At 44.4% G+C, this 21,586-nt stretch overlaps 1 protein-coding gene and 1 non-coding gene across 8 annotated transcripts in view; both read right to left on the bottom strand.

Moving 5' to 3' along the window:
* LOC126282049 (glycine receptor subunit alpha-3) overlaps window positions 1-21,586 on the bottom strand; it is a 692,635-nt gene that overhangs the window by 213,121 nt on the left and 457,928 nt on the right. The window lies entirely within an intron of this gene.
* On the bottom strand, window positions 16,876-16,948 carry Trnav-aac (transfer RNA valine (anticodon AAC)). The gene has a single exon. It is a non-coding gene; the product is annotated as a tRNA-Val (tRNA).

The raw sequence follows: 21,586 nt of genomic DNA, 5'->3' as shown, positions 1-21,586 counted from the left end.
AAATTTACACTCTTGACAGTTTGATTAACAAGAATTGTTGTAAATACTAGTGCTTATCATAAAGAAAGGACTGAATGAAAGAATACTATATATACGAAACAGCAGCTTTAAAGAAAGAATTAAAAGAATAATTATTTACGAAGGTTAAAGAACAGACCATAAACTGACCAAAGATAAAATTTATCGTAGAAGAGAGTTGTAGCCGCATCGAGCTGTAAGTTCGCTGTAACTGCAATGTAACTCGGCAATGGAGATGTTAACTTCACTTCTCTCTTGTACTCTTGCAATAGTACGTATGTTAAGCGCTACTAGATTGTTTTAAAACCGATTCGAAGTTTAAAAGTTTAAAAGCTTTATTGTTGGAAGTAGTAGTCAGAAGTCGGACTGAAGTGAAATGATCTTTACCGTTGAGACAGACAACGAGATAGTTGATGTATGTGACAGAAAGATAATTCGTGTGATTGCTGATTTGTAATGGGACTTAGGCTTCGTGGTACCTCAATTGTCAGGAACAGCAAAGGACACAGAAAGAGACTAATCACCGACATACACTCAATTATTAGACTTGAGTAGGCAACAGATAAACGCAATCAGAAGAACTTACAATTGAGCCGTGTTGTCAGAAGCTATCGTCAAAATCAGAATTGCTGATGCTAACAGACGCAATTCCCTGAATGAAAAACCGAAGAACAAGAAACTTTAATTCAACTTTAATTGTTCGTGTCGCATGCATCATTTAATGGACATTTAAAGTGTATTTGTGGAATTAACTGATTCTTCGGATGACATAAAAGTGAAAAGTGATTTAGCGACCGCCTGGCTCAAGCATCTTCTTCAGGGACTCTCTCTTCCCTTGGATAGGTGGAGTCCTTGCAGGATCCCCCTGCATCGCCTCCATGTCTTCAATTTGTTGCGTTGGATGTAGTCTTCTCTTTTCGCTTGTGTCAGCTTGTTGCCCGTGATTTAGCAACAACTAAACTCTAAACAGCAATAAGTTTACCCCGAAATACGACACATTCTGAACATTACTGAAGGGTATGTTATCTCTGGAATTACGTGTTGTAACCGCCGTCTGCTTCACGTCTGCTGTGCAGCGAGCTACCTTAATTTAAGTATTAACTGTATTTTTCTTACTTGTCACTTCTTCTTCCGTGTGTTTTTGCTTTTAGGAAGCTTTAATTGACGAGTGCTATTAGTAGTGTTCCATAGATTTCGTGTTTGTTTTGAATACAGTCAGAGAGAGTCCCTTTAGTCAGCCATAATGCCAGTAGTGCTAGTGTTTGTTTTCAATACAGTCCAGAGACAGGTAGTGCTGTTTTCATTGTTTTCTACAAGAAGTGGCTAGCAGTCACAGTTTAGTCAATAACCAGCCGCCTTTAGTGAATTAGCAGTCTAGTTAAAAGTTGATTAAGTCTCTTCAGTAAATTGATTCCTTAGGACGGATAGTATGTGTGACTGCTGTGTACGGACGCAGGAGGAGCTGGCCACTCTTCGCGAACAGCTGAGCGTGTTGATGGCCGCGGTCAGCCGTCTTCAGGCTGCTGCCTCGGAGTGTAGCGGCAGTGGGGAGTCTGGTGCGTCGCAAGGTACACCCCAGGTGTTACATGCTTCAACCACTGTCCCTGCTGTCGAGACATCTTGCGGGTACAGGGCGCGGTTGGGCCACCCTCTCCCCAAGGGGAGTGGCGGGTTCAGCGGCGTTCGTGGCGCACGAGGCGGAGGGTAAATGTGGAGGCTGGCCGTGTGGCGTCACCCGCTCTGCCTGTGAGTGGACATGTGGCTGCTCCTTCAGCAAGGTCCGAGCAGGCACATGGAGGGAGGGGTTTATTAGTTATTGGGAGCTCCAACGTTAGGCGGGTGATGGAGCCCCTTAGGGAAGTAGCGGAAAGGTCGGGGAAGAAGGCCAGTGTTCACTCTGTCTGCTTGCCGGGGGTCTTATCCGAGATGTGGAGGAGGCCCTACCGGCGGCGACAGAAGGCACTGGGTGCACCCGACTGCAAATTGTTGCTCATGTCGGCACCAATGACTCCTGCCGTCTGGGTTCAGAGGTCATCCTCAGTTCGTACAGGCGGTTGGCGGAATTGGTGAAGGCGGAAAGCCTCTATTGCGGAGTGGAATCAGAGCTAATTATTTGTAGTATCGTTCCCAGAACCGGTCGCGGTCCTCTGGTTTGGAGCCGAGTGGAAGGCTTAAACCAGAGGCTCAGACGATTCTCTGGAGAGCTGGGGTGCAAATTTCTCGACCTCCGCTATCGGGTGGAGAAATGTAGGGTCCCCCTGAATAGGTCAGGCGTGCACTACACGCCGGAAGCGGCTACAAGGGTAGCGGAGTACGTGTGGAGTGCACATGGGGGTTTTTTAGGTTAGAGAATTCCCTCCCTAGGCCCGACAAGACGCCTCCTGAGACGCGGCAAGGTAGGAGTAGGCAAAATGCAACAGGGAATAACAATATTAATGTGCTACTAGTAAACTGCAGGAGCGTCTATAGAAAGGTCCCAGAACTGCTCTCATTAATAAACGGTCACAACGCCTATATAGTACTAGCGACAGAAAGTTGGCTGAAACCAGACGTAAACAGTAATGAAATCCTAAACTCAGATTGGAATGTATACCGCAGAGACAGGCTGGACAGTGAAGGGGAAGGCGTGTTTATAGCGATAAGAAGTGCAATAGTATTGAAGGAAATTGACGGATATCCGAATTGTGAAATGATTTGGGTGAAGGTCACGGTTAAAGCAGGCTCAGACATGGTAATTGGATGTCTCTATAGGCCCCCGGGCTCAGCAGCTGTTGTGGCTCAGCACCTGAAGAATAATTTGGAAAATATTTCGAGTAGATTTCCCCACCATGTTATAGTTCTGGGTGGAGATTTTAATCTGCCGAATATAGACTGGGAGACTCAAACGTTCATAACGGGCGGCAGGGAAAAAGAATCCAGTGAAATTTTTTTAAGTGCTTTATCTGAAAACTACCTTGAGCAGTTAAACAGAGAACTGACTCGTGGCGATAACATATTAGACCTTCTGGTGACAAACAGACCCGAACTATTTGAGTCAGTTAATGCAGAACAGGGAATCGGCGATCATAAAGCGGTTACTGCATCGATGATTTCAGCCGCAAGTAGAAATATCAAAAAAGGTAGGAAGAGTTTGCTGTTTAGCAAAAGTGACAAAAAGCAGATTTCAGACTACTTGATGACTCAACACAAAAGGTTTGTCTCAAGTACAGATAGTGCTGAGGATCAGTGGACAAAGTTCAAAACCATCGTACAATATGCGTTAGATGAGTATGTGCCAAGCAAGATCGTAAGAGATGGAAAAGAGCCACCGTGGTACAACAACCGAGTTAGAAAACTGCTGCGGAAGCAAAGGGAACTTCACAGCAAACATAAACATAGCCAAAACCTTGCAGACAAACAAAAATTACGCGAAGCGAAATGTAGTGTGAGGAGGGCTATGCGAGAGGCGTTCAATGAATTCGAAAGTAAAGTTCTATGTACTGACTTGGCAGAAAATCCTAAGAAATTTTGGTCTTATGTCAAAGCGGTAGGTGGATCAAAACAAAATGTCCAGACACTCTGTGACCAAAATGGTACTGAAACAGAGGATGACAGACTAAAGGCCGAAATACTAAATGTCTTCTTCTAAAACTGTTTCACAGAGGAAGACTGCACTGTAGTTCCTTCTCTAGATTGTCGCACAGATGACAAAATGGTAGATATCGAAATAGACGACAGAGGGATAGAGAAACAATTAAAATCGCTCAAAAGAGGAAAGGCCGCTGGACCTGATGGGATACCAGTTAGATTTTACACAGAGTACGCGAAGGAACTTGCCCCCTTTCTTGCAGCGGTGTACCGTAGGTCTCTAGAAGAGCGAAGCGTTCCAAAGGATTGGAAAAGGGCACAGGTCATCCCCGTTTTCAAGAAGGGACGTCGAACAGATGTGCAGAACTACAGACCTATATCGCTAACGTCGATCAGTTGTAGAATTTTGGAACACGTATTATGTTCGAGTATAATGACTTTTCTGAAGACTAGATATCTACTCTGTAGGAATCAGCACGGGTTTCGAGAAAGACTGTCGTGCGAAACCCAGCTCGTGCTATTCGTCCACGAGACTCAGAGGGCCATAGACACAGGTTCACAGGTAGATGCCGTGTTTCTTGACTTCCGCAAGGCTTTTGACACAGTTCCCCACAGTCGTTTAATGAACAAAGTAAGAGCATACGGACTATCAGACCAATTGTGTGATTGGATTGAGGAGTTCCTAGATAACAGAACGCAGCATGTCATTCTCAATGGAGAGAAGTCTTCCGAAGTAAGAGTGATTTCAGGTGTGCCGCAGGGGAGTGTCATAGGACCGTTGCTATTCACAATATGCATAAATGACCTGGTGGATGACATCGGAAGTTCACTGAGGCTTTTTGCAGATGATGCTGTGGTGTATCGAGAGGTTGCAACAATGAAAAATTGTACTGAAATGCAGGAGGATCTGCAGCGAATTGACGAAAGGTGCAGGGAATGGCAATTGAATCTCAATGTAGACAAGTGTAATGTGCTGTGAATACATAGAAAGATAGATCCCTTATCATTTAGCTACAAAATAGCAGGTCAGCAACTGGAAGCACTTAATTCCATAAATTATTTGGGAGTACGGATTAGGAGTGATTTAAAATGGAATGATCATATAAAATTGATCGTCAGTAAAGCAGATGCCAGACTGAGATTCATCGGAAGAATTCTAAGGAAATGTAATCCGAAAACAAAGGAAGTAGGTTACAGTATGCTTGTTTGCCCCCTGCTTGAATACTGCTCAACAGTGTGGGATCCATACCAGATAGGGTTGATAGAAGAGATAGAGAAGATCCAACGCAGAGCAGCGCGCTTCGTTACAGGATCATGTAGTAATCGCGAAAGCGTTACGGAGATGATAGATGAACTCCAGTAGAAGACTCTGCAGGAGAGACGCTCAGTAGCTCGGTACGGGCTTTTGTTGAAGTTTCGAGAACATACCTTCACCGAAGAGTCAAGCAGTATATTGCTCCCTCCTACGTATATCTCGCGAAGAGACCATGAGGATAAAATCAGAGAGATTAGAGCCCACACAGAAGCATACCGACAATCCTTCTATCCACGAACAATACGAGACTGGAATAGAAGGGAGAACCGATAGAGGTACTCAGGGTACCCTCCGCCACTCACCGTCAGGTGGCTTGCGGAGTATGGATGTAGATGTAATGTAGTTGTTGAATACGCGACGTAGCGACGCATTGAAGACGGAATAATATTTAACAGCTCAGTATCCTCGCAAAAATCATGATGTGGCATCGGCTTGGGTGATAGACTGATGATTCAAGACATTATTTTTCAATGTTTGAATACCCATTCTCAAACCGGGCATAAGAACTACAGTCAGCAAGTTTGCGTGAACTGAAAAGTCTGTCGCGAACACCCAAAGGAATTTCTGGTTATCATTTCAGATCAAGGGAGTCATCGCGTTATGGAGTGGTGCAGTCGCTATATTTATAAGTGGAGAACATCGATGTACATCGAACACCACTGCTTTAATTACAAGCAATGGCGGCGCAGACACTCCGGCGTGCTGCTCCATAGAGACGTTGATATCAGTTTTGAGAGACAGTATCTGAAAAATTACCAAACCGCGCGTGAAGTTTGTTTTTATAATAGTTACAGATTGCCGTTGTCGTGATCGACGGACGCCATTCCACGTCATCTCGACTGGGCAACCATCACCACATGATCTGGTGTGCCATCTCATTTCGTAGAGGGGCCCTTTGGTTGTCATCCGAGGCACACTCACAGCACAGCGGTACGTCGACGACGATGTGCGCCCAGTTTTGTTGCCACTCGTGGCATGCCAACCTGGGCTTACATTTCAACAAGATAAAGCCCATCCGGACAGGGCGAGAGTTTCTACTGCTTGTCTTCGTGCTTGGAGCATTACGGGTAGCGCCCTCCAACCACCTCGGGATTTTGACAATCTAAAGCGCAATTGGACAGAATTTGGCACGGTATCCCTCAGGAATACATTCAACAACTCTATAAGTCAATGCCAAGCCGAATAACTACTTGCATAAGGGCCAAAGATGAACCAACTAGTGATTGGCTAGCTTAATTTGTGATGCTCTTTCTATAGAACAAATCATCCAACTTTTCTGAAGTAATCATTTGTTTGTCAGTACATGCACGTATCTAGCGATTACCGTCCCATAACGCATTCGTGGTGCCTTTTTTCCTTAGGGTGTAATAAATAGAATGAAAGAGAAGACAGGACCAATAATAATTAACAGAAGAGTGCGACAAGGGTGGTGCCTTTCACCTGCTATGTTCAGTACATACTTAGACGACCCTTTTAGTGGAAACGGGAAGCTAAACAAGGAGCCTGGTTAGCATCAGGACATACACATATGAATACTCTGCAATTGCCTATGGCCAAGTAACTATTCAAAAGACAGAAAATAATTTCCATTTTGCAATACATCACCTAAATCAAACATATAAAGCTGTAACCTAAAATTTTCAGGAAAAAACCCTCAGTAATGGCCTTCGAAGTGAAAATTGGTCTAAGCCCTTAAACAGTGCTTGATGAACAAGCAGTATAACAGTTGTCACAGTTTCAGCTGTTAGGCTGTGATACTAGCGGTGAATATGAAATTGACGTCACTAGTATATTAAATAAGTTTCAAATGATATGTAATACAATACATAGGATGCTGCGTGACATGACAAACAATGGTATGAAGCACAAAATTTTAGCAATTAGTTGCTACCTTTATCGTAGCATGTAACATGTGGAAGCTATTTTTGGACAGTAACTAAGAAAGACGGAAGTAGAATAAAGTCGACAGAAATAAAACTTCTAAGTCAAGTAAAAGGCTCTACCATCAGAGAAGAAACACGAGTACAAAACAATATCTTGAGTTTGGGGTTGTTTTGGGCGAAGAGAGCAAACAGCGAGGTCATCGGGTTAGGGAAGGACGGGGAAGGAAGTCGGCCGTGCCCTTTCGAAGGAACCATCCCGGCATTTGCCTGAAGCTATTTAAGGTCACGGAAAACCTAAATCAGTGTGGCCGGACGCGGGATTGAATGTCGTCCTCCGAAATGCGAGTCCAGTAGTGTGTTAACCACAGCGGCGCCGCGCTTGGTCAATATTGTGAGTGAAGTACATAATAAACAGAGTGAACATTAATAGAACCGATAAACTGCAGGGACGGATTCCTGGAAAAAGGTCCTTTGAGCATGTGTCCGGTAATGCATCGTTGCCATTGTAGACGAATGAAAGTTCTTCTGACCACGTGCCGTGTTTGAAGCCCACAACTGACGATTATGCAGACTGATGACGGCAATTATGGTAAAGACTGCTTCTCGGTGAAGAGCACTAATGACGGAATCCCAGAATTGTAATGCTCTGTTGCAAAAACCATCGACAAAATACTTCCCGTAAAGGGAAATCAGCTGCTGATAATCCTTGCAATCCTTGCTCGTGGTAGGGATAGTAGCGATTGTCATGCAGGATCCACAAAATCATACTTTGGCTTACACCATGTTGGCCGGCCACTTGTGTGGAGCTTGTACTAGGGTTCGTCTCAGTTTCATGTAGGGTCTGGTCCTCCAAGTCTGGTGTACGCGCAGCCCGCCGCCTCCCTGCACGTTCTTCTGTCTGAAAGGATCCGTCATCACACAAATGCCAAAAAATGGCTTGAAATGTTGTGTGATGTGGTTGGTGTCTGGAAGGGTAACTGATCTGGTATAGCCGTGCTGCCTCTCGACCTCTTCCATCCGCTTGGCCGTACACAAACATAAATACCGGGCAGTTCTGCTGTTTACAATACGCTGCGTCAATAACAAACCCGCAATACACGGCACGTGATCCGAGGAACTTTCATCTGTCAGCGCCATCTACCGTGGCAACGATGCATATCCGCACAAATGTCCATAGGACCTTTTCCCCTCCATTTCCAGACAGCAATCCGTCCATGCAGTTTGTCAAAAATGATTCAAATGGTTCTGAGCACTATGCGACTTAACCTCTGAGGTCATCAGTCGCCTAGAACTTAGAACTAATTAAACCTAACTAACCTAAGGACATCACACACATCCATGCCCGAGGCAGGATTCGAACCTGCGACCGAAGCGGTCGCTCGGCTCCAGACTGTAGCGCCCAGAACCGCACGGCCACTCCGGCTGCAGTTTGTCGATTTTATTAATGTTCACCCCGTAAAGTGCATAAATGAATGAAATAGAGAAAGGATGTATAAACTGGAAACAACATATCAACAGACAAGACAAAGGCAGGTCAATTACGCAGCTAATCAATTATAAACGAATAGGAATAACAGACGTAGGACGATCGATGATTATGATGTTTGGTTTGTGGGGCGCTCAACTTCACGGTTACCAGGGACCATACAAATTCCCAGGCTTTGCCTAGTCCAGTCTCGTCACTTGCATGAATGATGATGAAAGGATGAGGACAACACAGACACCCAGTCATTTCGAGGGGGTGAAAATCCCTGATCGAGTCGGGAATCGAACCCGGGACCCCATGTTCGGGAAGCGGGAACGCGACCGCGAGACCACAAGCTGCCGACGGGCACTAACGAGGAACAGATCGCCTCAGTGAAGAAGAAACGGGCTGCAAGCCTGCTCTGCAAAATAAAGAAGAAGAAGAAGTAGTTTCTGAATGTGTGTGTCATGTTTCATATTCATTGCTATTGCTATTTCGATCATTCTACATTTCCAAGTTATTACACGCGAACTGAGATAGAATATAGCAGTAAATACAATCGCTACTCTGAACTTCAAAGGAGTGGACCATACAACAGATATATGTCCACCAATCCATGACAAAATTTCAACAATAATGCGTCTATACCGCTTCTCTCGTATTGGCTCGCTTGACTGTTAGATTACGAACTAGATATGTTGCAGTTTCCTGCAGATCAGCCAACAACCAGCGGTGACTGCAAATCCCAAGAAGCAGTGAAATATCTTGCTGAGTATGCAGCATTTAAATGCACGCATGCTCACAGTTCCTTGTATCTAGTCTGAGAGAAAACTTTTCTGAATGCAGATTACACCACCGGTAATGACTGGATCTCCGTAATCTCCGCAGGTGGACTCACTTCTCCTTCAACTGACCGGTTTAATAAAATAAAAGAGATTGAAATCATACTTGCAGCCTCAAAGATTCCCGAAATCCATCACAAAGTAATTTCTCTCTGTGTAGAGATAAGAGGCATCTGAACACAAAAGCTGAACCAGGAAACATGAAAAAACTTGCCGCCTAGAAAAATTTTCAGTGTATTGGGTCGTCATCTACCTGAACCACAGTGAGTGTTCACGTAAAGAGTAAGATGGTCTAGCTCTTAATATTAAATCTTTGAAGATGGTTATTATTATAAGATGCGAGTGTTTATTTCTTATTGTTTTAGATTTAAATGATGCTTTATAATTTGCGTCAGCACTTAACAGCACACAATTCAGGACGTTCTCGCGGTGCAACAGTACGCCAATGACATAATACGCGTTAACCAATAGCAGCGCAACCTCCGGAGTCGCAAACTGATAGTTTCCAGTTGCCTTGGGAACGCCCTAACACAAGAACCAGTTAGCGAACTTGTGGCCAGCATGGGACCACAGCCGTAATTTTTCCCGAGGGCATGCAGCTTTACTCTGTATGGTTAAATGATGATGGCGTCCTATTGGGTAAAATATTCCGGAGGTAAACTAGTCCCCCATTCGGATCTCCGGGCGGGGACTACTCAAGAGGACGTCGTTATCAGGAGAAACAAAACTGGCATTCTACGGATCGGAGCGTGGAATGTCAGATCCCTTAATCGGGCAGGTAGGTCAGAAAATTTAAAAAGGGAAATGGATAGGTTAAATTTAGATATAGTGGGAATTCGTGAAGTTCGGTGGCAGGAGGAACAAGACTTTTGGTCAGGTGAATACAGGGTTATAAATACAAAATCAAATAGGGGTAATGCAGGAGTAGGTTTAGTAATGAATAAAGAAATAGGAGTGCGGGTAAGCTACTACAAACAACACAGTGAACGCATTATTGTGGCCAAGATAGACACGAAGCCCACGCCTACTACGGTACTACAAGTTTATATGCCAACTAGCACTGCAGATGATGAAGAAATTGATGAAATGTATGATGAGACAAAAGAAATTATTCAGGTAGTAAAGGGAGACAAAAATTTAATAGTCATGGGTGACTGGAATTCGACAGTAGGAAAAGGAAGAGAAGGAAACGTAGTAGGTGAATATGGATTGGAGCTAAGAAATGCAAGAGGAAGCCGCCTGATAGAATTTTGCACAGAGCACAACTTAATCATAGCTAACACTTGGTTCAAGAATCATGAAAGAAGGTTGTATACATGGAAGAATCCTCGAGATACTGGAAGGTCTCAGATAGATTATATAATGCTAAGATGGGCTCTGACCACAATCTATTGGTTATGAACTGTAGATTAAAACTGAAGAAACTGCAAAAAGGTGGGAATTTAAGGAGATGGTACCTGGATAAATGACTAAACCAGAGGTTGTACAGAGTTTCAGGGAGAGCATAAGGGAACAATTGAGACGAATGGAGGAAAGAAATACACTAGAAGAAGAATGGGTAGCTCTGAGGGATGAAGTAGTGAAGGCAGCAGAGGATCAAGTAGGTAAAAATACGAGGGCTAGTAGAAATCCTTGGGTAACAGAAGAAATGTTGAACTTATTTGATGAAAGGATAAAATATAAAAATGCAGTAAATACAGCAGGCAAAAAGGAATACAAACGTCTCAAATATGGGATCCACAGGAAGTGCTGAATGGCTGCGCAGGGACAAATGCAAGGATATAGTGGCTTATATCACTAGGGGTAAGATAGATACTGACTACAGGAGAAAAGAGAACCACCTGTAAGAATATGAAGAGCTCAGATGGAAACCCAGTTTTAAGCAAAGAAGGGAAAGCAGAAAGGTAGAAGGATTATATAGAAGGTCTACACAAGGGCGATGTACTTGAGGACAATATTATGGAAATGGTAGTGGATGTTGACGAAGATGAAATGGGAGATACGATACTGCATGAAGAGTTTGACAGAGCACTGAAAGACCTGAGTCGAAACAAGGTCCAGGGAGTAGACAACGTTCCATTAGAATTACAGACTGCCTTGGGAGAGCCCGCCCTGACAAAACTCTACCATCTGGTGAGCAAGATATATGAGACAGGAGAAATACCCTCAGACTTCAAGAAGAATATAATAATTCCAATCCCAAAGAATGCAGGCGTTAAGCTATGTGAAAATTACCGAACTATCAGTTTAATAAGAAATGGCTGCAAAATACTAACGCGAATTCTTTACAGACGAATGGAAAAACTGATAGAAGCCGACCTCGGGGAAGATCAGTTTGGATTCCGTAGAAATATTGGAACACGTGAGGCAATACTGACCCTACGACTTATCTTAGTAAATAGATTAAGGAAAGGCAAACCTACGTTTCTTGCATTTGTAGGCTTAGAGAAAGCTTTTGACAATGTTGACTGGAATACTCTCTTTCAAATTCTGAAGGTGGCAGAGGTGAAATACAGGGAGCGAAAGACTATTTACGATTGTACAGAAACCAGATGGCAGTTATAAGAGTCGAGGGACATGAAAGGGAAGCAGTGGTTGGGAAGGGAGTGAGATAGGGTTGTAGCCTCTCCCCGATATTATTCAATCTGTATATTGAGCAAGCAGTAAAGGAAACAAAAGAAAAATTCGCAGTAGGTATTAAAATCCATGGAGAAGAAATAAAAACTGAGACTGGCCGATGACATTGTAATTCTGACAGAGACAGCAAAGGACTTGGAAGAACAGTTGAACGGAATGGACAGTGCCTTGAAAGGAGGGTATAAGATGAACATCAACAAAAGCAAAACGAAGATAATGGAATGTAGTCGAATTAAGTCGGGTGATGCTGTGGGAATTGGATTAGCAAATGAGACACTTAAAGTAGTAAAGGAGTTTTGCTATTTGGGGAGCAAAATAACTGATGATGGTCGAAGTAGAGAGGATATGAAATGTAGACTGGCAATGGCAAGGAAAGCGTTTCTGAAGAAGAGAAATTTGTTAACATCGAGTATAGATTTAAGTGTCAGGAAGTCGTTTCTGAAAGTATATGTATGGAGTGTAGCTACGTATGCAAGTGAAACGTGGATGATAAATGGTGTGGACAAGAAGAGAATAGAAGCTTTCGAAATGTGGTGCTACAGAAGAATGCTGAAGATCAGATGGGTAGATCACATAACTAATGAGGAGGTATTGAATAGAATTGGGGAGAAGAGAAGTTTGTGGCACAACTTGACCAGAAGAAGGGATCGGTTGGTAGGACATGTTCTGAGGCATTAAGGGATCACCAATTTAGTATTGGAGGGCAGCTTGGGGGGTAAAAATCGTAAAGGGAAACCAGGAGATGAATACACTAAGCAGATTCAGAAGGATGTAGGTTGCAGTAGGTACTGGGAGATGAAGAAGCTTGCACAGGATAGAGTAGCATGGAGAGCTGCATCAAACCGGTCTCAGGACTGAAGACCACAACAACAACAACATTGTCTTTGAATAAAGTGTCAGTTTTTTTCGTCTCAGGGCGTAATTCTTTCAGTTACCTTCCGTGCTATATTTCAGTTACCTTCTGTACTATACTGTAATGGTTCTTTCTACGAATGGTCCAAATTTCATCGAGCTGTGTAACTTGGCAGTGAAAGATGATGCGTAACTCACTATCGTCTTTAAGTTTTGGACATTAGAGTAGTATTGTCTGTAAACCATGATCGGCCTTATCAGAAAAATACACTGAAGAGCCAAAATATCATGAACACCTGATTAGTAGTTTGTCTGTCTGTGTTTGGATCGAAATACATCACTGATTCTGCGTATCAGGAATGGGACCGTTTGTTGGTAGGTTTGCGGAGGTATCCGGCCTTAGGTGTCTACCCACCAATCATGTAATTAGCATAAACAACGGGCCACGCACGCGATGATGGCACCCTATACGGATTCTATAGGTTTTACGTCAGGCGAATTTGGTCGCCGAGACATCATCGTGAGTTCACTATAACGCTCGTCAAACCACTGTAGCACGATTCTAGCTCCGAGACACGGACAATTAACGCTGCTGGAATAAGACGTTGCCGTCGGGGAAGACATTGAGCACGAAAAGATGCAGGTGATTCGCAGCGTGTCTTCGATTGCTAGCGCAGGCCCCATGCAAGCACAGGAGAACGTCTCCAGCACCATAATACTGCTACCACCAGCCAGCGTCCGTGGCGCGCTGCACGTTTCGAGCCGCCGTTCACCTCGATAACGGCGTTCGTGGAGACGACCGTCGATCAAGTGTAACAACGTCTGATCCATCCGAAGAGCCGACGACTTTTCATTGATCGACGATCGAATCCCGCTGGTCGCCTGCCAACTGTTATCGTAATTGACTATGTCGTTGATTCAACACGTGAACACGTAGGGGTGGTTTGCTGCGGAGTTCAGCCATGTACGACGAACTCTAAAACACTTGTGCGTGGACTGTGTTGTGTTCTTTCGTCAGAGATGCCACAGATTACGATCTATCCTACTTTGCAGAGCAGACAAGCCGCCGAACCCCACGTTGGTAGAAAATACGAAGAAATTCTGGTCGTATGTAAAATACACAAGCGGCAAGACGCAGTCAATACCTTCGCTGCGCAGTGCCGATGGTACTGTTACCGACGACTGTGCCGCTAAAGCGGAGTTATTGAACGCAGTTTTCCGAAATTCCTTCACCAGGGAAGACGAATGCAATATTCCAGAATTTGAAACACGAACAGCTGCTAGCATGAGTTTCTTAGAAGTAGATACCTTAGGGGTTGCGAAGCAACTCAAATCGCTTGATACGGGCAAGTCTTCAGGTCCATATTGTATACCGATTAGGTTCCTTTCAGATTACGCTGATACTATAGCTCCCTACTTAGCACTCATATACAACCGCTCGCTCACCGATAGATCTGTACCTACAGATTAGAAAATTGCGCAGGTCGCACCAGTGTTTAAGAAGGGTAGGAGCAGTAATCCATCTAACTACAGACCTATATCATTGACATCGGTTTGCAGTAGGGTTTTGGAGCATATACTGTATTCAAACATTATGAATCACCTCGAAGGAAACGATCTATTGATACGTAATCAGCACACTTTCAGAAAACATAGCTCTTGTGCAACGCAGCTAGCTCTTTATTCGCACGAAGTAATGGCCGCTATCGACAGGGGATCTCAAGTTGATTCTGTATTTCTAGATTTCCGGAAAGCTTTTAACACCGTTCCCCACAAGTGACTTCCAATCAAGCTGCGGGCCTATGGAGTATCGTCTCAATTGTGTGACTGGATTCGTGATTTCCTCAGGAAGGTCGCAGTGTGTAGTAATAGACGGCAAATCATCGAGTAAAACTGAAGTGATATCAGGTGTTCTCCAGGGAAGCGTCCTGGGACCTCTGCTGTTCCTGATCTATATAAATGACCTGGGTGACAATCTGAGCAGTTCTCTTAGGTTGTTCGCAGATGATTCTGTAATTTACCGTCTAGTAAGGTCATTCGAAGACCAGTATCATGTGCAAAGCGATTTAGAAAAGATTGCTGTATGGTGTGGCAGGTGGCAGTCGACGCTAAATAACGAAAAGTGTGAGGTGATCCACATGAGTTCCAAAATAAATCCGTTGGAATTCGATCACTCGACAAATAGTACAATTCTCAACGCTGTCATTTCAACTAAGTACCTGGGTGTTAAAATTACGAACAACTTCAGTTGGAAAGACCACATAAATAATATTGTGGTGAAGGCGAGCCACAGGTTGCGTTCCATTGGTAGCACACTTAGAAGATGCGACAAGTCCACTAAAGAGACAGCTTACACTACACTCGTTCGTGCTCTATTAGAATATTGCTGCGCGGTGTGGGATCCTTACCAGGTGGGATTGACGAAGGACATCGAAAGGGTGCAGAAAAGGGCAGCTCGTTTTTTATTATCACGTAATAGGGGAGAGAGTGTGGCAGATATGATACGCGAGTTGGGATGGAAGTCATTAAAGCAAAGGCGTTTTTCGTCGCGGCGAGATCTATTTCCCAAATTTCACACCAACTTTCTCTTCCGAATGCGAAAATATTTTGTTGAGCCCAACCTACATAGGTAGGAATGATCATCAAAATAAAATAAGAGAAATCAGAGCTCGAACAGAAAGGTTTAGATGTTCATTTTTCCCGTGCGCTGTTCGGGAGTGGAATGGTAGAGAGGTAGTATGTGAATTGCAGAGTAGTCATGTAGATGTGTATGTAGATGTAGACCGTCCAAAATATTTAGCTGTCCTACCTCTTCCCGTAGATGCTTACAGCAGTAGCACGTGAACATTCGACTAGCTCTGCTGTTTTCGAGGTACTCGTTGACAGGCTCTCAAGAATAATGATCTGCCCTTTGTCAAAGTCGCTGATCTCAATGGATTTCCGCATTTGTGGCCCATATCTTCGCTAGGGTGATCCCCTTTCCGTGTCTGCTCCGCTTACATACTTTTGTGACCGCGTCACGTTGCCGCAACGGCCTATGGTGGTACCCAACGTCGTGGTGAGCAGTGGTCAAAATGTTTTGGCTTATCAGCGCCGAAGTTTACCTGTAATTTTATAATGAAGCTTAAATGCTGCATTATAGGCTTTTTATTCAAATACTGTGCCATTGGGTTTAGAAAAATCGTTCCTGTGAAACACAACTACCTCTTTATTCTCATGAAGTGTTGAGTGCCCTTGACAAGGGATTTCAGATCGATTCCGTATTTCTGGATTTCCGGAAGGCTTTTGACACCGTACCACACATGCGGCTCGCAATGAAATTGCGTGCATATGGAATATCGTCTCATTTACGTGACTGGATTTGTCATTTCCTGTCAAAGAGGTCACAGTTCGTAGTAACTGACGGAAAGACATCGAGTAAAACAGAAGTGATTTCCGGCGTTCCCCAAGGTAGTGATATAGGACCTTTGCTGTTCCTTATCTATATAAACGATTTGGCAGACAATCTGAGCAGCCGTCTTCGGTTGTTTGCAGATGACGCTGTTGTTTATCGACTAATAAAGTCACCAGAAGATCAAAACAAACTGAAAAACCATTTAGAAGAAATATCGAAATGGTGCGAAAATTGGCAGTTGGCCCTAAATAACGAAAAGTGTGGGGTCATCCACAAGAGTGCTAAAAGGAACTCGTTAAACTTCGGTTACACGATAAATCAGTGTAATCTAAAAGCCGTAAATTCAATTAAATACCCAGGTATTACAATTAGGACCAACTTAATTTGCAAGGAACACATAGAAAATGTTGTGGGGAAGGCTAACCAAAGATACTGCTGCGCGGTGTGGGATCCTTACCAGGTAGGACTGACGGAGTACATCGAAAAAGTTCAAATAAATGCATCAAATTCTGTATTATCGCGAAATATGGGAGAGAGTGTGTCACAGAAATGATACAGGGTTTGGGCTGGACATCATTAAAAGAAAGGCGTTTTTCGTTGCGACGGAATCTTCTCACAAAATTCCAATCACGAACTTTTTCCTCCGAATGCGAAAATATTTTGTTGGCACCAACCTACACAGGGAGTAACGATCACCATGATAAAATAAGGGAAATCACAGCTCGTACGGAAAGATATAGGTGTTCATTCTTTCCGCGCGCTGTACGAGATTGGAATAATAGAGAATAGTGAAGATGACAGCCACTTAAGGATCTCATATTTGATGAAGGTGAATACGAAGGTTTCGGGTACAAATGGTAGCAAATGCATGTTAGTATGTCTTGTTTAAAGTGATAAAAAAGTGTTTCCGCCCGGAATCGAATCGGGGACCTTCTGCGTGTTAGGCAGGCGTGATAACTGCTACACCACGGAAACTGCTTCTGTGCACCATACTTCACAGACGACTTGTAATGACGTTGCCATCGTAACTTAAAAATTAAAAAAACGCGGGACTTGCATAACGAAGCTACATGCAGCAGATCCACACATGGCGTGGCTCACTGGAGTAGAATACGACATAGGCAGGAAAATGCTGTTTCCGCCGGGGATCGAACCGGGGACCTTCTGCGTGTGACGCAGACAACCGCTACACTACGGAAACGACGGACGCGCTGAGTCCATCCTTGTTCACTCGAAATTGCCTCAACCTGTCTCTCGTCCGCGTATGCATACACAAGATAGTTGTTTTGACAGCCTGAAACCCATCACAGTGACAAGTGTAGACAAGTGTAATGTGCTGCGAATACATAGAAAGATAGATCCCTTATCATTTAGCTACACAATAGCAGGTCAGCAACTGGAAGCAGTTAATTGCATAAATTATCTGGGAGTATGCATTAAGAGTGATTTAAAATGGAATGATCATATAAAGTTGATCGTCGGTAAAGCAGATACCAGACTGAGATTCATTGGAAGAATCCTAAGGAAATGCAATCCGAAAACAAAGGAAGTAGGTTACAGTGCGCTTGTTCGCCCACTGCTTGAATACTGCTCAGCAGTGTGGGATCCGCACCAGATAGGGTTGATACAAGAGATGGAGAAGATCCAGCGGAGAGCAGTGCGCTTCGTTACAGGATCATTTAATAATCGCGAAAGCGTTACGGAGATGATAAACTCCAGTGGAAGACACTGCTGGAGAGTCGCTCAGTAGCTCGGTACGGGCTTTTGTTGAAGTTTCGAGAACATACCTTCACCGAAGAGTCAAGCAGTATATTGCTCCTTCCTACGTATATCTCGCGAAGAGACCACGAGGATAAAATCAGAGAGATTAGAGCCCACAGAGAGGCATACCGACAATCCTTCTTTCCACGAACAATACGAGACTGGAACAGAAGGGAGAACCGATAGAGGTACTCAGGGTACCCTTCGCCACACACCGTCAGGTGGCTTGCCGAGTATGGATGTAGATGTAGATCACAGCCGAGGGCTCAAGAAGTCTTCGGGGTGTTCGAGAGGATGTCTGCCGTAGCACCCTGAACGAGATAGCGACGTTTCGCGCAGTCGTTATTGTAAACGGCAAGGCACTTAAATGTTATTTTCAGAGTATCCATGTAGATGTAGATGTAGATTGACCACCCGCACCTGAGGTGCACAGTAGCACTCTTGAGTTGGAAATACGGCCGCGGCTGTGACGGTGGGAAACGGCGGCCGAGAGTGGATTTCCTGCAGACACAGTGACCGCAGAAGCGCGGGACGTTTAATTAGGCTGTGTGTGTGTGTGTGTGTGTGAACGCGCAGGTCGCGCCGCCAGGAAGCCGCTCGTTGGCCGCGAATGAGCAGTCGGGCGGCGAGGTCCGGACAGCCGGTGCGCATGCGCTGCACATGGGCCGACCGGCTGTTCCGAACACGTCACGTCTGGCAGCCCCGCGTTACGTAAGCCGGCGCCCGCGCACGCGGCACAGGTGGACAGACACTTCGTGTCGCGAGGAAACACCGCAGTCTCCAGCCATTGTGATCGCCGTATCTAAAGACACTACGAGCTAGGTGGCACCGTCGTTAAGACATTGAGTGCCGAGGCAACCCTGGTCTACTATATTTCACAACCGAGGTAAAAAAAAAATATTTGTCTCCCCCCCCCCCCTCCCTCTCTTTCACGATCGTTTGAGGTAGGACGTCAAAAACTTAAAAAAAATTTAATTTAAAAAATAGGTTCATTTTGGGGCGCTCATCTTTCTGAAGAGTTTCGTGTATAAAACATGTACACCGCTGGCCATTAAAATCGCTACATCTCGAAGATGACGTGCTACAGACGCGAAATTTAACCGACAGGAAGAAGATGCTGTGATTTGCAAATGCTTAGCTTTTCAGAGCATTCACACAAGGTTGGCGCCGGTGGTGAGACCTAGAGCGTGCTGACTCGAGGAAAATTTCCAACCGATTTCTCATACACAAACAGCAGTTGACCGGCGCTGCCTGATGAAACGTTGTTGTGATGCCTCGTGTAAGGAGGAGAAATGCGTACCATCACGTTTCCGACTTTGATAAAGGTCGGATTGTAGCTTATCGCGATTGCGGTTTGTCGTATCGCGACATTGCTGCTCGCGTTGGTCGAGATGCAATGACTGTCAGCAGAATATGGAATCGGTGGGTTCAGGAGGGTAATACGGACGCCGTGCTGGATCCCAACGGCCTCGTATCACTAGCAGTCGAGATGAGAGGCATCTTATCCGCATGGCTGTAACGGATCGTGTAGCCATCTCTCGATCAAAAAATCGATGAAATGGCTCTGACCACTATGGGACTTAACTTCTGAGGTGATGTTTCCCCTAGAACTTAGAACTACTTAAACCTAACTAACCTAAGGACACCACACTCATCTATGCCCGAGGCAGGATTCGAACCTGCGACCGTAGCGACTGCGCGGCTCCAGACTGTAGCGCCTAGAACCGAACGGCCGATACGTCCGGCGCATCATGATGGTCGCACCCGTGTTTGGCGACATCGCGGTGAACGCACATTGTAAGCGTGTATTCGTCATCGCCATACTGGCGTATCACCCGGCGTGATGGTATGGGGTGCTATTGGTTACACGTCTCGGTTACCTCTTGTTCGCATTGACGGCACTTTCAACAGTGGACGTTACATTTCAGATGTGTTACGACTCGTGGCTCTATCCTTAATTCGATCCCTGCGAAACCCTACATTTCAGCAGGATAATGCACGACCGCATGTTTGAGATCCTGTGCGGACATTTCTGGATACAGAAAATGTTCGACTGCTGCCCTGGCCAGCATATTCTCCAGATCTCTCACCAACTGAAAACCTCTAGTCAATGGTGGCCGAGTAACTGCCTCGTCACAATACGCCAGTCACTACTCTTGATGAACTGCGCTATCGTGTTGAGCTGCATGGGCAGCTGTACCTGTACGCGCCATCCAAGCTGTTTGACTCAATTCCCAGGCGTATCAAGGCCGTTATTACGGCCAGAGGTGGTTGTTCTGTGTACTGACTTCTCAGAATGTATGCACCCAAATTACGTGAAAATGTATTCACATATCAGTTCTAGTATAATATATTTGTCCAATGAATATCCGTTTATCTTCGGCATTTCTTCTTGGTGTAGCAATTTTAATGGCCAGCAGTGTATGTTCGAGGAAATGCAAGACGTGTCATTTGGTCTTACGAGTGCCGACGTGCCGTGCCACGCCTCTTCACACAGCATTCTACTATCGCGCGTCGCTGTTCTTCTACCTGTGGAATTCAAAGGTGTATATTTTGTAATGGATATTAAAATGTCCTGTGGTGCCTCTCCTGCTCTCAGTCGGCCGGTTTGACACCCTATACCCCTCAAAGAGAACTCAATTATTACTGGGCGGCATTATTTGTGACCGGAGAACAGGAACTCTTCAGAAAATTTGCACTCTATATGGCATATTAGCTACTATATTTCTCTTTTGTGTGAGTACCCGTTTCTTCAATTCTTAGGGCCTAGCATTTTTTTCTCTCAAATCTTGCTGCAGCATTACACGGCGTGATTTCCTTTCTGCGACAGCGTCTGTTACCTCGTCAAAGTTCGTCAAACGTTTTGCTATATGAAAAATCAAAATGTCGTTGTCTAATACTGACGAAGCTGTTAATACGAATAGTACCCAAGAGTGGTGTGGTTTCTCGATTTGATTTCGTCCATTTTGTCACTGTCTGCTAGACAAACCGAAAAGCCCTTTCTAATACAGCAGCAGTTGTAACACACGCCAAATAAGTGAGAGTGTTTTGGCATAAATTGCCATTTTTATCTACCTCATTTACGTAAGTAACACGACAGAATATAATTCCTGAAGTACCGATATCAAATGCCAATTGCCCTACTACAAGTAAAAAGTTTTATGTTAGGCAATAGTTTCATTTATACGCTCAAGTTTCTCAAGCATGGATCGAAAAGCAGTAGCACGAAATTTTTAAATAATTTGGAATAGTTATATTCTTCTACATAATTTGTGTGATGTCCGCATTTCTTCTCCTTCCTCGTTCCAACAGTCAATCTTGCCATCACTAATTCTGTAACTATTCCTGAGATTTGTCAAAACTGATTCTTCGGTTAACTTCAGTCATCCTGCCAGTATCACCGGTGTAGTTACCCCGCATTTATTGTACGATCAGCCGTTATTATGTGTTCATACAAGCGTCTCCCGCGCTATTCCGAGAACAGAACTTCAGCGGCTGCTAGCCAGGGACTGTACAATTTGCCCTTAGTAATGTAGCGTTCTGGCAAAAACTTTATGTCAGAATTTCATTTTCTTGGATATACTGAGAAGATAATATGTAATCTTCCTTACCTGTTATTCCTGTTAGTTGTTTATTTTCATTCTAATAGTCTGAATGCAAGGATTTCGCTAGTAATTATAATAAAGTCGACCTCATAAACAAACAGTGATTAACATTCACCCATTCGAGTTTATTTGCCTCAGCTCGTATAGGTCCTTCTCCTTTTGTCTGCGGGAAAGCTTTTTATTTCACGGGGATTCCGCTGGCAGAGACATCACGTACCTTATGCACACATTAAGAAATAAACTAATG

This window comes from Schistocerca gregaria, chromosome 7, assembly GCF_023897955.1.
Source record: "Schistocerca gregaria isolate iqSchGreg1 chromosome 7, iqSchGreg1.2, whole genome shotgun sequence".
NCBI lineage: Eukaryota > Metazoa > Arthropoda > Insecta > Orthoptera > Acrididae > Schistocerca > Schistocerca gregaria.
Note: the sequence above shows the minus strand (reverse complement) of the source record. Positions and strands in the feature narration are given on the sequence as shown.